The sequence below is a fragment of the Phalacrocorax aristotelis genome, chromosome 5, assembly GCF_949628215.1.
Source record: "Phalacrocorax aristotelis chromosome 5, bGulAri2.1, whole genome shotgun sequence".
Lineage (NCBI taxonomy): Eukaryota > Metazoa > Chordata > Aves > Suliformes > Phalacrocoracidae > Phalacrocorax > Phalacrocorax aristotelis.
Window position 1 is genome coordinate 1,072,733 of NC_134280.1, and position 11,811 is coordinate 1,084,543.

At 50.5% G+C, this 11,811-nt stretch overlaps 2 non-coding genes across 2 annotated transcripts; one reads left to right on the top strand and one right to left on the bottom strand.

Annotated features, from left to right (window-relative positions):
• Positions 1-1,827: 1,827 nt before the first annotated feature.
• Positions 1,828-1,898, top strand: TRNAG-GCC (transfer RNA glycine (anticodon GCC)). The gene has a single exon. It is a non-coding gene; the product is annotated as a tRNA-Gly (tRNA).
• Positions 1,899-2,102: 204 nt separating this feature from the next.
• Positions 2,103-2,174, bottom strand: TRNAA-CGC (transfer RNA alanine (anticodon CGC)). The gene has a single exon. It is a non-coding gene; the product is annotated as a tRNA-Ala (tRNA).
• Between the last annotated feature and the right edge of the window lie 9,637 nt (positions 2,175-11,811).

The window sequence follows — 11,811 nt, forward strand, 5'->3', positions numbered from 1 at the left end:
CTCTCTGCAGGGAGGTTTACATCGATGTACACGCACGGCATTGGAACAAATTCCTGTTTGCTGAAGAAGAAAACACCTGCCTGCTACCTGTCAGGAGGTGGTTGGCAGTAGGTGTTCACCCTGTCTGGAGGGTATTCTTAATCACGGCCATTGATGTTGGACTTGATGATCCAATACGTTGGACATATTGATGGTTGGACTTGATGATCCTAGAGGTCTTCTCCAACCTTGATGCTGTGATTCTGTTCTTCTCGTACACACACCTTAATGTTCTCTTGATGCAGAACACTTGATGCTGCTTCTCCTCGAACTACTTGGCTCACACGTGGCCGCTCTGGGGAGCCCGTCCAAGACAAACTAAATGCCAAGCCTGTGTATAATTTATGTTAGAACACGGCACCATGACATCACAGTGCAAGCAATGGCATTCTGCTGATGTCACTACACATTGTATGGAGATGTCCGGATCTGTAGTACTACATCAACTGACATATCAGAGAGAGCAAAGTCCTGACACTGCGCCATCGTGATTCCTGAACTAGTAGATCCTGTGAGCCTCTAAGCTGTCCACGGGTGGCCTCCTCTGGCAAAGCCCTTCTGGTTCGGAAGGGAACAAAAATACACCTTCTGTGACTTGGTGTGGGAGCTTTTAACAGGAACTCATTTTTTTCTTGGAAACAGGACTTCAAAGAGCACGTTTTATATTTCAAGAATGGGTAAGATTTGATTCTCCTTTTTTTGTTTTTCTTTTGTCTGGATTTTGTATTTGTGATCTAACTGGGCATCGTCATATTTAGGTGTAATCATGAGGCCTCTTATTAAAGTAGCAATATTTTGATTGAAATAATAAGCTTGCCCATATTGTATTTATTTATGTACTGTAAAATCGAAGTATATTGAACAGAAATTCAGAATTCTGTTTCTATTAAACAGAAACGGCAGGGAGATGTGCCAGGGGAGGGTTAGGCTGGGTATTAGGGAAAGGCTCTTCCCCCAGAGGGTGGTGGAGCCCTGGCACAGGCTCCCTGGGGAGGCATCACGGCACCAGCCTGGTGATGTTCCAGAAGCCCTTGGACAAGGCCCTCAGAGAAATAGTGTGAATTCGGGGTGTCCTGTGCAGGGACGGGAGCTGGGCTCAATGGTCCTTGTGGGTCCCTCCCAGCTCAGGACACTCTGTGAAAGCATTTTATATTTCTGCTCCCTAAATGTGAGAACTTAAAGTACCTTAAACTATTTGAAATTTCTTTATTACTAGATACTCTTAGAAAGTGATTGACAACAGAGCTTAATGGTTGGACTCAATCTTAAGGGTCTTTGTCAACCTAAGTGATTCTATGATTCTATAAATGTGGATATATTATAGTTACAGATGTGTATGTATGTATATATATACTGGGGGGGTTAATCCTTTACAGGAAAACGCACACAGACATGTTAACTTCCTAAAAATCATCTTTTTTTCCCGGAAGTCCCTGCTGGGGCCCAGTGGTGCGGGTGGAGGGAGGCGGCCCCGCACGGCGGCCGGTGCGTGCCGAGGCGCTGCAGGCCGTGCGGCCAGTGCGGTGCGGGGCAGTGCGGGCGGAGGAGGGGCGGCCCCGCACGGCGGCCGGTGCGTGCCGAGGCGCTGCAGGCCGTGCGGCCAGTGCGGTGCGGGGCAGTGCGGGCGGAGGAGGGGCGGCCCCGCACGGCGGCCGGTGCGTGCCGAGGCGCTGCAGGCCGTGCGGCCAGTGCGGTGCGGGGCAGTGCGGGCGGAGGAGGGGCGGCCCCGCACGGCGGCCGGTGCGTGCCGAGACGCTGCAGGCGGGGCGGGCGCGGGCCGTGCTGTGCGCATTGGTGGTTCAGTGGTAGAATTCTCGCCTGCCACGCGGGAGGCCCGGGTTCGATTCCCGGCCAATGCACACCCCTTTTTGCCCGCCCGCCGCGCTCCCGGCGCGATCGCGTTTTCCTCGCGGGGTTCCCCGGCGGGGCGGGGCGGCGCTGCGGGGCGAGGGCACGCCGTGCTGGGGAGGCTGGCGGCGGCGGCCCCTCCCTGCCGTGATGGGGAGGCGCGGGGGAGAGAAAGAGTGGGGAAAAAAAAAGGAAAAAAAAAAAAAAAGAGCCACTGGAGATGCCGGGGATTGAACCCGGGACCTCACACATGCGAAGCGCGCGCTCTACCACTGAGCTACATCCCCGGCTGCCTCAGTCATCCGCCGCCCGATATCAGAGGGCGGGCCGGGCCCCGCCGCCCTCCGCCGCCCTCCGCCGCCTCCCGCCGCCTGCCTCCTACCCGCGGAACCCCCTCCCCAGCACCGTGTCTGGCCCCTGAACGCGGGAGATCGGCACCAACCGCGCTTCCACCCGGGCGGAGCCGGCGGCGGGAGCGGCCGGAGCGCCGTCCTCGGGGGCAGCGCCGACGGGAGAAGGCCTCGCCCTCCCCTCAGGCTGCGTCTCCTGCCCTGTCAGCCCCTCGGGGCCCGGAGCAGTCCCCACACCCCGCCGGGGAACCCCCAGCCTTTTCATGGGGTCCGGGGCGCGTACAGGGAGCGGGGAAGGGCCCGACATGCCCGCGCCTCACCCGCACCAGCCGGGCCCCGGCCGGCGCCTCAGCCGCGGGCGGGGTGCGGGCCGGGCGGTGCGCCCCGCGGCGCCGCCGTTCTGCGCAGACCTAGAGCCCGCGGCCAGCGGGCCCCGAGAAAGCCCCTGCCGCCGTGGGGCGAGCTGCCATCACCCCCTGGCCGTGGGGCGAGGTGCCATCACCCCCAGAGGGAGGCCCTGGGGGTCTGGAGGAGGCGCCCCATGGGCGCAGGAGCAGGGGCAGGCGCGCAGAGTGTGGCGTGGGGGCTGGAAGGGCCCTGGGGTGCAAGGGGACCACAGAGCAAGGCGGAGGGAGGCAGGGGTGTGGGGGCACCTGCCGCTCTCTTGCAAGGGCTTGGCGATGCCGCTGCCGTGTCGCCGAATACTCCTGCTGGGGAAGATGCCCTGGCTTTGACACCTGCTACCTTCACGGGTTTTTCCCTCAAAGAATTCAAGACTTACAATCAAAATATGTTGTTGTTTCTTTTAGAATGGATTTTAACTGGCTCCTTCTTCCTACTGATAAAAATATGCAATGATTCCTCCTATTAACGCACACACCTTCTTCAGTATATCTTTAATCTCAGATTTTCCTTACAAATCTATGCTTCTTATCTTAGATTTTCTAATCTAAGAATTAGCTGCTTCTTCTAAGTTTCGGGACACGGTTTAGGAGGCGTGGGGGTCTTGGCTTGACGGTTGGACGTGATGGTCCTAGAGCTGTCTTTTCCAACATTAATGACTCTATGATTCTGAGTTGTCAACTAAGACATCATTTATCACGACATAAAACGCACCTCTTCTAGGATATTTTTCCGATCTAAATACGGACTTGGCAAGTTTAGAGCCCTGATACTGAAAGAAAAAGAGCCTAACCAGGTTCTTTTGCTGGCATATTCCCAGCAAAACCAGCAACTTCCATTAGCTTTAGTGGGAACTACCTGGTCCCACTCTCCATTCAGGACTATTTTCAGAATCTAAGCACCACCTCCATGATATGTGCTGCTGTCCCCTCGGGATGTGTCTATACTACAGCACATGATACTCAAGTGCATTTACTTTATGCTGTCACCGGACGCCGCTGAGCGGCCGCACCCGTCTCCCAGAGCCTGAGACGCGGAGGGCCCTTCGCCACCCAGCGCGGTTCCTCCCGTGCGCCCCATTCTGACATTCGTAACCTCGGCGACTCACATTTCTGCCAGAAAGCAGCATTTAACAGCTTGACTTTCTTCAAAACAGATTTCAAGAAGCAGCTTTCTAGGAGTTACTGAATTTGATTTTCATAATTAACAGAACGTACAAACTATTTGGTTTGTCAGTTAACACAAGGCACAGAGCAGCAGTGGCTCCTAACAAGGCTGAGCCAAGGGTGCAGAGCAGGTTAATACCAACCACTGCAATAAAAACACAAAGCAATTTAAAACCATCTCTTCAGGTTTTTCTCCTTTTGTTTACCTTTCCGTAGACTTCAGAATAGCAGACAATGAATAATACAGATATTACTATGCCTTTATGGATTTCTCAGCTGTGATGGACAGTCAGTCCAATTGAGAAACTTCCCGTTTGGGAGGCGGATCAAGGCAGAGCACATTCAAGCTGCTGAGAAGAGCGGCCACGGATCCAAAGCGTATCGGCAAGTATTTAATTACTATCCCGGCGGAACCAATACAAGAGCTTATGTGCTGCCTATATGAAAGTGAAACAATGCTTCTATTGCAGCTAGACCTAAATATCCTCTAGACCATCACCTACCAAACAGAATAAATTGAATTATTCAGGCAGGGCTCAACATGTGGATGCTATGGGAGAAAATAAGCTGTAAAGTAAAAAAAAAAAAAATGACCCGCAGATGGCTCTGAATCTACTCGGTGGTAAGCCCAAGCCTACCAGAACTGCATGTTTTTACAACTTGAGGAGGCAGAGAAGGAACCCCGTTGCTGCCGTGGCAGTGACACAGCTCCCCGCGCCGCCACACGCACATCTCATGATCCTTCCGACTATCGCCCACAGCGCCCGCCTTGCCCAGATGTCTGGAGGCAGCCCCTGGTTCCAGGAAACACATCGTCATCTTGTGCCGAGCTGCTTCTCATGCTGCTGGGTGCCACGGCACAAGCTCGACATTCAGCTTTCTCAACAGCTCTCTCAGAGGACTACATTCACCTCTTTGTGTTTGGGTTTCTGTGCTGACATCAGGGAAAAACAATGTCACTCTGTTATCTGGCAGCTCCTCCGCATTCCTTGGTGGGATTAACTCATTCCTGGTACCTCAAAAACCTTCCGCGCCTTCCAGGGAGGCCTTCCCTGTCCCCGGGGACGGGGTTTTCGCTGAATCTGCTCAAGTTTTTGTGTCTTTAGTCGATTCTCGTTAGATACATGCTTAAATTCACTCTGTATTTTCCACAGCAATTTTTCTCCAAGCTGATGGATTTCTGTAGTCCAGCCTGAAGAGTTCAGTTTCAAAGCTACCTGATGTGGGGCTGCCTTAGAACGACCACAGTGAAATTCTGAAGAGACAGGCAGGTATTTCTGCGTCTCTTTCTGACACAGTTTCCTGTCACCGCACTTGTTCCCTGGATTAAATGCTTGCACTCAAAACTCCTCAGAATAAACACTCTCATTCCGTGCAAGAGAGAAGCAAAGCAAGGCCGTATCAAGCAGGCATCACAAGAGTGTTCATCCCACCGACGCAGCCCAGCCGTACACATCCCTGTGGTCGCTACCCCGCCTGCCCTGCGCCCCGTCTCTGCTCCCCGCCAGTGCCGTGACCCTCCGCTTTCGACACCGCAGCCCCCCGGCTGCCGCTACCAGGCCCTGCAGCCCGCCGCAATGGCACCAGCCATTTAGAAATAAATAGCTGAAGTTATTTTTCTTCTATCGTATGATCGTATCGTCCGTTTGTTTGCAGTGCCCAGTGAGTCAGTGCAGAACATTGACGAATCTCTTACATTATTGATACTTTATTTAGCATTCCTATCCTCCCTCGGAAACCATTCCTGCCAGAGATTAGGAAAAACGTCGAGTGACAAGTTTCAGAGATAATGAACAACACACTAACTACTTATTTATGCCACTTACCAAACCATTTTAAATATTAAATGTATTAGAAAAGAAATGAGGACAGAGTTGTGATTTGCAAAGTTAAGCAGCTAAAAAAAACCTGCCGAGGTTACATTTACCAAATAGTTTTTATCTCCTGCTGCTCATCAGGGAATGTTGTGCTCAGACTAACTGCGAGGAAGTTCTGCACATGTGTTAGGCTGAGTCTGAGTGAAGTTACCATCTTAGTCCTCCAAATACAAATCGCTTTTTCTCCTATATTTTTATGTCTTTGATTTTAATTGAATTAACTCCCTTGTTTGTTGTGGTGAAATGGAGGAATAAAGCAACAAACTCTTTCATTAACTCCCAGCCACGCAAGGCGTACTACAAAGTTGAAGTGTTTCGCCGGTTCTTGTTATTCCTGGTGAGAACATCATAAGAACAGCCCAAAAATACAGGTTATGAATCAGACCACAGTAAAGAATTACGAAAAAAGGAGATAAAAAGGCAGAAAACGGGATTAAAGTACTGAACCGGGAGATTCATTAGGATTGCAGACAGATAAGTAAATTATAGCCCTGCAGAAATTATTTGACTGGCAAATTAATTACACAATATTACAATGGTTTTCTCAGCCAAATTTAGCCCTCGGGAAGCAGGTAGGAGTCTGCATGACTTAATAAAAGGAGCCTCGGCTGCTCTTCAGCTTCATCAGAGATGAAAATTAACATTTCAGGATTTGAGGCAAATAGGAGGTTTTCTGTGAAGCTCTGAAAGACAGAGTCTAGCACAATTACGCAGGTTCACACAGATTATGGAGCTGAAGCGACCAGACAGTGGAATGCCCCTGCTTTCTTTACAGGCCTTTAATTCACAGACCTACCCGTGAAGCCACGGTAGGAGCTGGTTTGGAAACCACCACGGCATCTCATTAGGACAGATCATCCAACGGGGCGCTTTGCTTTTGTTCAGAAACACCTGATTAAAATGCTCTGCAAAATTTTTAGTCCCAACCCTGCAAAAGAACACTCTTGTTGCTGTTGTTGTCATTATTTCTTAAAGCGCTGACTTATTCTCTGAGCCACATCCCACTTTTGCAGTCCTCGCTCTGTCCCCTGCGAGCAGAAACATAATACACAGGATTTTTTTCCCCTGTTTGCTTGCTAAGTGTCATACTTTCAAGGAAGAGATATTATGAGCTCCCTCTTGGAACAAATGTTCTTTGTTGCTCCTGGGGAAGTTCTGGAAGCATATACACGCCAATTGAAACACATCACCTTCTGGTGATAAGTATCATACAACATGCTCATTAGCCTGGTCTGAACCACAGCATCATTACAAATATCAAGTAAGATCTTTACTGATTGCCTGAAATTACACAACAAGAAGGCAAGGCTCATACTCATCATCTTAAATCAAGCATAACTCTTACTTCAGATCACTACAGAGCATTTCAGCTTCCAGTGCTCCATCTTCTCGAGGGGGATCTCTTGCTTCTCTGTTCTTCATGTTCTTCTGGTTACACCTGGAATCCAAAGCCTAAATGTTTTTTACAGACAGAAGGAAGATTAAAATCTTCTGGAAAAAAATAATTCTGAGACATTGCAGGATGACATGTGTAGCCCTTTAGGCTTACGTTAAAAATGTGTACCTGGAGATGTGGCCCCATATTGACAAGTGCTTTTTTGCACTTCACAATGATTTTTCATCGTTGCAGATTACAGCAGCCGACAATTTCTCCTGTGTGTAATGCTGGCTTCTGGTATCGCTGAAGGGTTTGATTTCTGCGTGGGCAAAACTGGTGAAGCTGAGCATGGGTTTTGTGTCCCATGTCTCCTTTCCTCCTGCAAGCTGGAGAACCATGAAACGCTCGTTTGCCCTTGGCCATCAGGACGCCTTCCCTTGCACGGCATTGTAATATCGTGCCATTGGCAGCCGAGCACCCACACCTTGCTTTCCACCCAAACCATACGCCCGGCGCGGTGCTACAAAGGCAGATTAGGAGCAGGCGAGGGGTGGCCCGTGTCCCCCCGCCACCCACCTCCTGTGTGAGGGGGACCCCAGGTGGGAGATCGGGTCACCCCAACCGTGCAGCCGCCACATCGTCCGGCTCTCCCTGATCGTTTACAGCAGGGGAGCACAGCCGCTAACCTTCCTCGTGCCCAGCAGGGCCCCCCATGTCACATCTCTTGGGCTGCCGTGGAGAGAGAGGGGCGGGGGGCGCGCGGTGTCGTCCGAGAGACGGGTCGACCGCCTCCCCCGAGCAGCCCGGCGGCCCCGCTGGGCTCGTCGTTCGTGCCGTTTCTGGGAACCATTACTCCCTCTGCCTCCTCTGCAAACCGGGGCCCTGCTGTACTCGGCACGCTCTCCCCTCAGAAACCACAAATCTTCTCATGTGAGACCATCTTCTGCCGTTTTCCTGATCTATGCGGGAAAATGGACTTCTCTACCCAGGCTCGTAGAGAAAGAAAACCAAAATGAGGGCTACTACTAGCTGCCCTTGCAAAAAATACAAATGCATTTAATTTTTGTTACTAGGCTCCTTTTGAGATGATAGGAAACCGGGAATTTTCTCTCATTTCAGAAATACTACAGTTACTGAACTATAATAATAATGAATTCAGTAATTGTTATATGTTTTCATTATATAAATATATGAGAATAACTGCTTTATTCCTCTGCACTAGTGCAAGCAGACGAACACAAATACCGTCTTAGAAGAGCATCTAGAACACATCTACCACATCCTGTTGTGGTTCTGCTGCCAGGCAGCCATATTGCAGCAAACGAACCTAAAAATAACTGTGAAAAAGCATCATACACTGAAGGACAACAAGAATTTGTTGCTAATAAAAAACGGAGCAAAGTGAAAGTCTCACTGGCGATGGATGTCAGGAACATGAATAACTGAGAAACCCTCAGGGCAGGAGTTTCTTCCTGTTGCTCAGGTGAACAAATTCCTATAAGGGATATTCTGCGTGGACTCTCAAGTTCATCGTGTGGACGACAAACCTGTATATGGCGTGGACCATGAACTTCCTATCCTGTTATGCTGCTGGGTCTGAGAAAGAAGAGATTACACAGAACCAGAAAGTAGCAACAAAAAAAAACCCCACAGAAAGATGAAAGACAAAACACACACACACTAAGACTTTGAATTCCATGAATAAGGAGTATTTTTCACTTTGGAGCTTAAATTAGGTAAAGTAGCAACAAACACAGAATGTTTGAAAAAAGGAAGGTCTAGATGCATGGTGTCTCGCCCTGCACCCTTGAAATTCATGCACTAGGTAAATAAAGGGATTTAGGAAGGTCTCAGGCACATAGCAGGTGTCTGCAAAAAAGGATTTGAGCCTTTGCAGTGCTGGACGCTTCGACCCAAGGGTTTGGGGCACTGGGACGACCCCCAGGCGAGGCTGCCCTGCTGCCTCGGCAGCGCACAGAGCCCCCAGGTACCCACGGCGTGAAAAGCTGCCCGGTACCTTGCGCGCCCTTGCTGCGGGAGACCCAAATGCTGCTTCCCAAAGAGGGCTGGCGCCGTGGGCTCGGCGCATGGCCGGCACCGAGCTCTGAACGCCCGGCGCGGGTGGGCCATGGGGGCAGGACCTCGGGACCCCATGCCCCTCGCCAGCGACTGCGCAGCCGTGCGGGGCTAGAGCCGTGTTCGGGGAGCGCCAGCAAAATATCGGTCATAATGTTTAGCGCTTGGCCTCTTCTTTGAGAACAGTTAATTGTATTTTGCCCGTTAATCTTATGGTGAATTTTCCCCTTGTTTTACCTTCCCAGACTTACCTGATTTGGATGCTGCTTGGAATGAAACGCATTATTAATACCAGCATTTAACTCAGGCCTCAAACCAAAGGTATTTCCCAAGTTTTCCTCCGACTCCGTCATCAGTGTAAGTCTCAGTACCAGGGGGGTGCATGGATAGTGAGCGGGGGTGGACCTGCCCACCCCGCCTTGCTGATATATTGGCAGGATTTATACAGAAATGTTCTCCCGCATGCACACAGGTGTTCCCACGGCCCTTTCCCTGTCCGCTGTTCTCCCTGTCCCTGCCTGCTCTACTGAGAACCGACTCTTCTCTGCTGGCTGCATTTATCTCCGTGGCATTAACCGTGCCCGTAAGGATCTTGTAAGGCAGGGTCAAGAGTTTTGTTGTGTTTGCGCTTTTCAATATACCAGCACATCCAGCTAATTCCCCCTCTAATTCCTACTGAATAGATTTCCCAAACTCATTGCCCAGGTGTTGGCCTGCTGCAAGGTACGGTATATCTGACCGTGAGACAAAAATGCGGCTTCGCTACTTCAGTAGCTACCTTCTTGGTCACGTTTGTCAAAGAGGTTTTTGCTGTTCTAGAGTTTCTTAAATGCTAGCCTAGGAGGTCGTGAGCTTGCAGCGTCAAAGAATCTTGGTAAAAGGCTGAACAATGATGAGGCACACAAGGCCATTATAGCGTGTGTTAAATAGTATCTTCATACAGCAGGGAGAATAAATTCTTACAGAGCCATTAGGTGACCATTATTTTAGGCCAATGAGGAAGATGAAAACCTTACATTTCTTGAAAAATTAGACTAAACTTTTTGTTTCTCTAAAGACCTCAATAAAACAATGTCAGATTCCCATGGAACTGGGAATTCAGTCGACCCGATTCTTGCCCCGTCACGCACCAGTTGCCGCTGACTCCAAAGGAACACGTCCCAGCCTCACAGCCCAAAGGCTTAAGATCTTAAGACTAAGGCCTGGCTGCAGCAGGGTTTGGGTGTGATCGCTGCAAGTGAGCGCTGGTGGGTTGCTGAATCGCCGTGAACCAGAAAGCAATATATTTACATCTCATTATCAATATGTCAATAGGGGCCAGTTCTGTAGATTTGCTTGCTGCGAAGTATGGGCTAATTTAATAGGAATTTGACTGATATAAAAATTGACTTGCTTTTCCAATGATATCTTGTCCTGGAATGTTGTGATCTGGAAACTAATATATTTCTTCCTGCTTATCACATCAATATGGCCTAATTTTGTTGGCTTTTGTATTGAGCAATCGGATGAATACACAATCCGGTTTTGATTTCTCTCTTTATGATGCCTCTTCTTATTAAAGCCCTCTCATCCAAAAACTAATATATTTTTATTTACTAGTAATATTAATGGGATTCAATTTTTACCTCAGTTTCAATCTAGTTTTTTCATATTGAAGAACTGGATCCCATTTAGCTAAAGCCGGAAAAAAACCCCAGTTCTCCCTCCGTTCTGTGGGCAGGTTGAGCTACAGTTTGGGTATTTTTATTTAATACTACTCTTTCTGAAATCAGCGTTCATTACTCACTGTGTTTCAAATGTTGCAAAGACAACTATATTATTTATTGTGCATTATTACTTGCCTGTTTCTCCATAATTATTGCATTGACTGGGTACGGTAGGCATACACTTTGTGTACCGTGGGGCGTTTGTAAGCGCTACCCTCGCACTACCTTCCAGCAGAGCCTTGCTGAAAGCAAAGGAGCACTGCAGGGAGGGCAAGGGGGGCGGGAGCTCCGACACCCTCCTCGGTAAGCCGTTGAGAGACAGAAAATACGGGTCCTCCCAGCATGATTGTTGAGATTTTGCTTTTGGTTGTGATGCCTGGAGACCCGGTGAGCGTGCGCGGCGGACGCCCGTGTCGTGGAGGTGTGCGGGCAGGCGCCTGGCAGCTCGGCGCCGGTGGAGGGTGGACGCCGCGCGAGCAGAGCCATCGCCGGGCTCTGGCGGCGGTTACAGCCGGGGAGCGCCTCCAGGCACCACCAGCGTGCACGGCACGCGTGCACGGCACGCACGCTCATTGCGTGCCCGTCCACGTGCCACAAACCCCGTACTGAATGCTTACATTAACAAACCGCGGTCCACACGGAGGGGCTGTAGATGCCGGCACTGCAGACATTGCCACGCGGCTTGCTTTGCCAAAGGAGCTGTTTACTGCGCAACACGTGCCCGGCTCTAGCCGGTGTTTGCTTCCCACAAAAATGCTCCTCTTTGTTTTCTCCTGATTCTTGCAAGACGCCTGCAGCCACGCTGGGAGCAGCGAGCGGCTGCCCTGCTGGGTCCTCCCCGGTGCATGCTTCCGAGGGCGGCAGGGGGCTGCAGAGCGCCCGAAGCGCGGAGGAGCGGGTGTGTGACCCCCGCCTGACCCAGCACTGGTCCCCATCGACACAGGGCTCCAAAAAGCAGCGAAGGAAGAA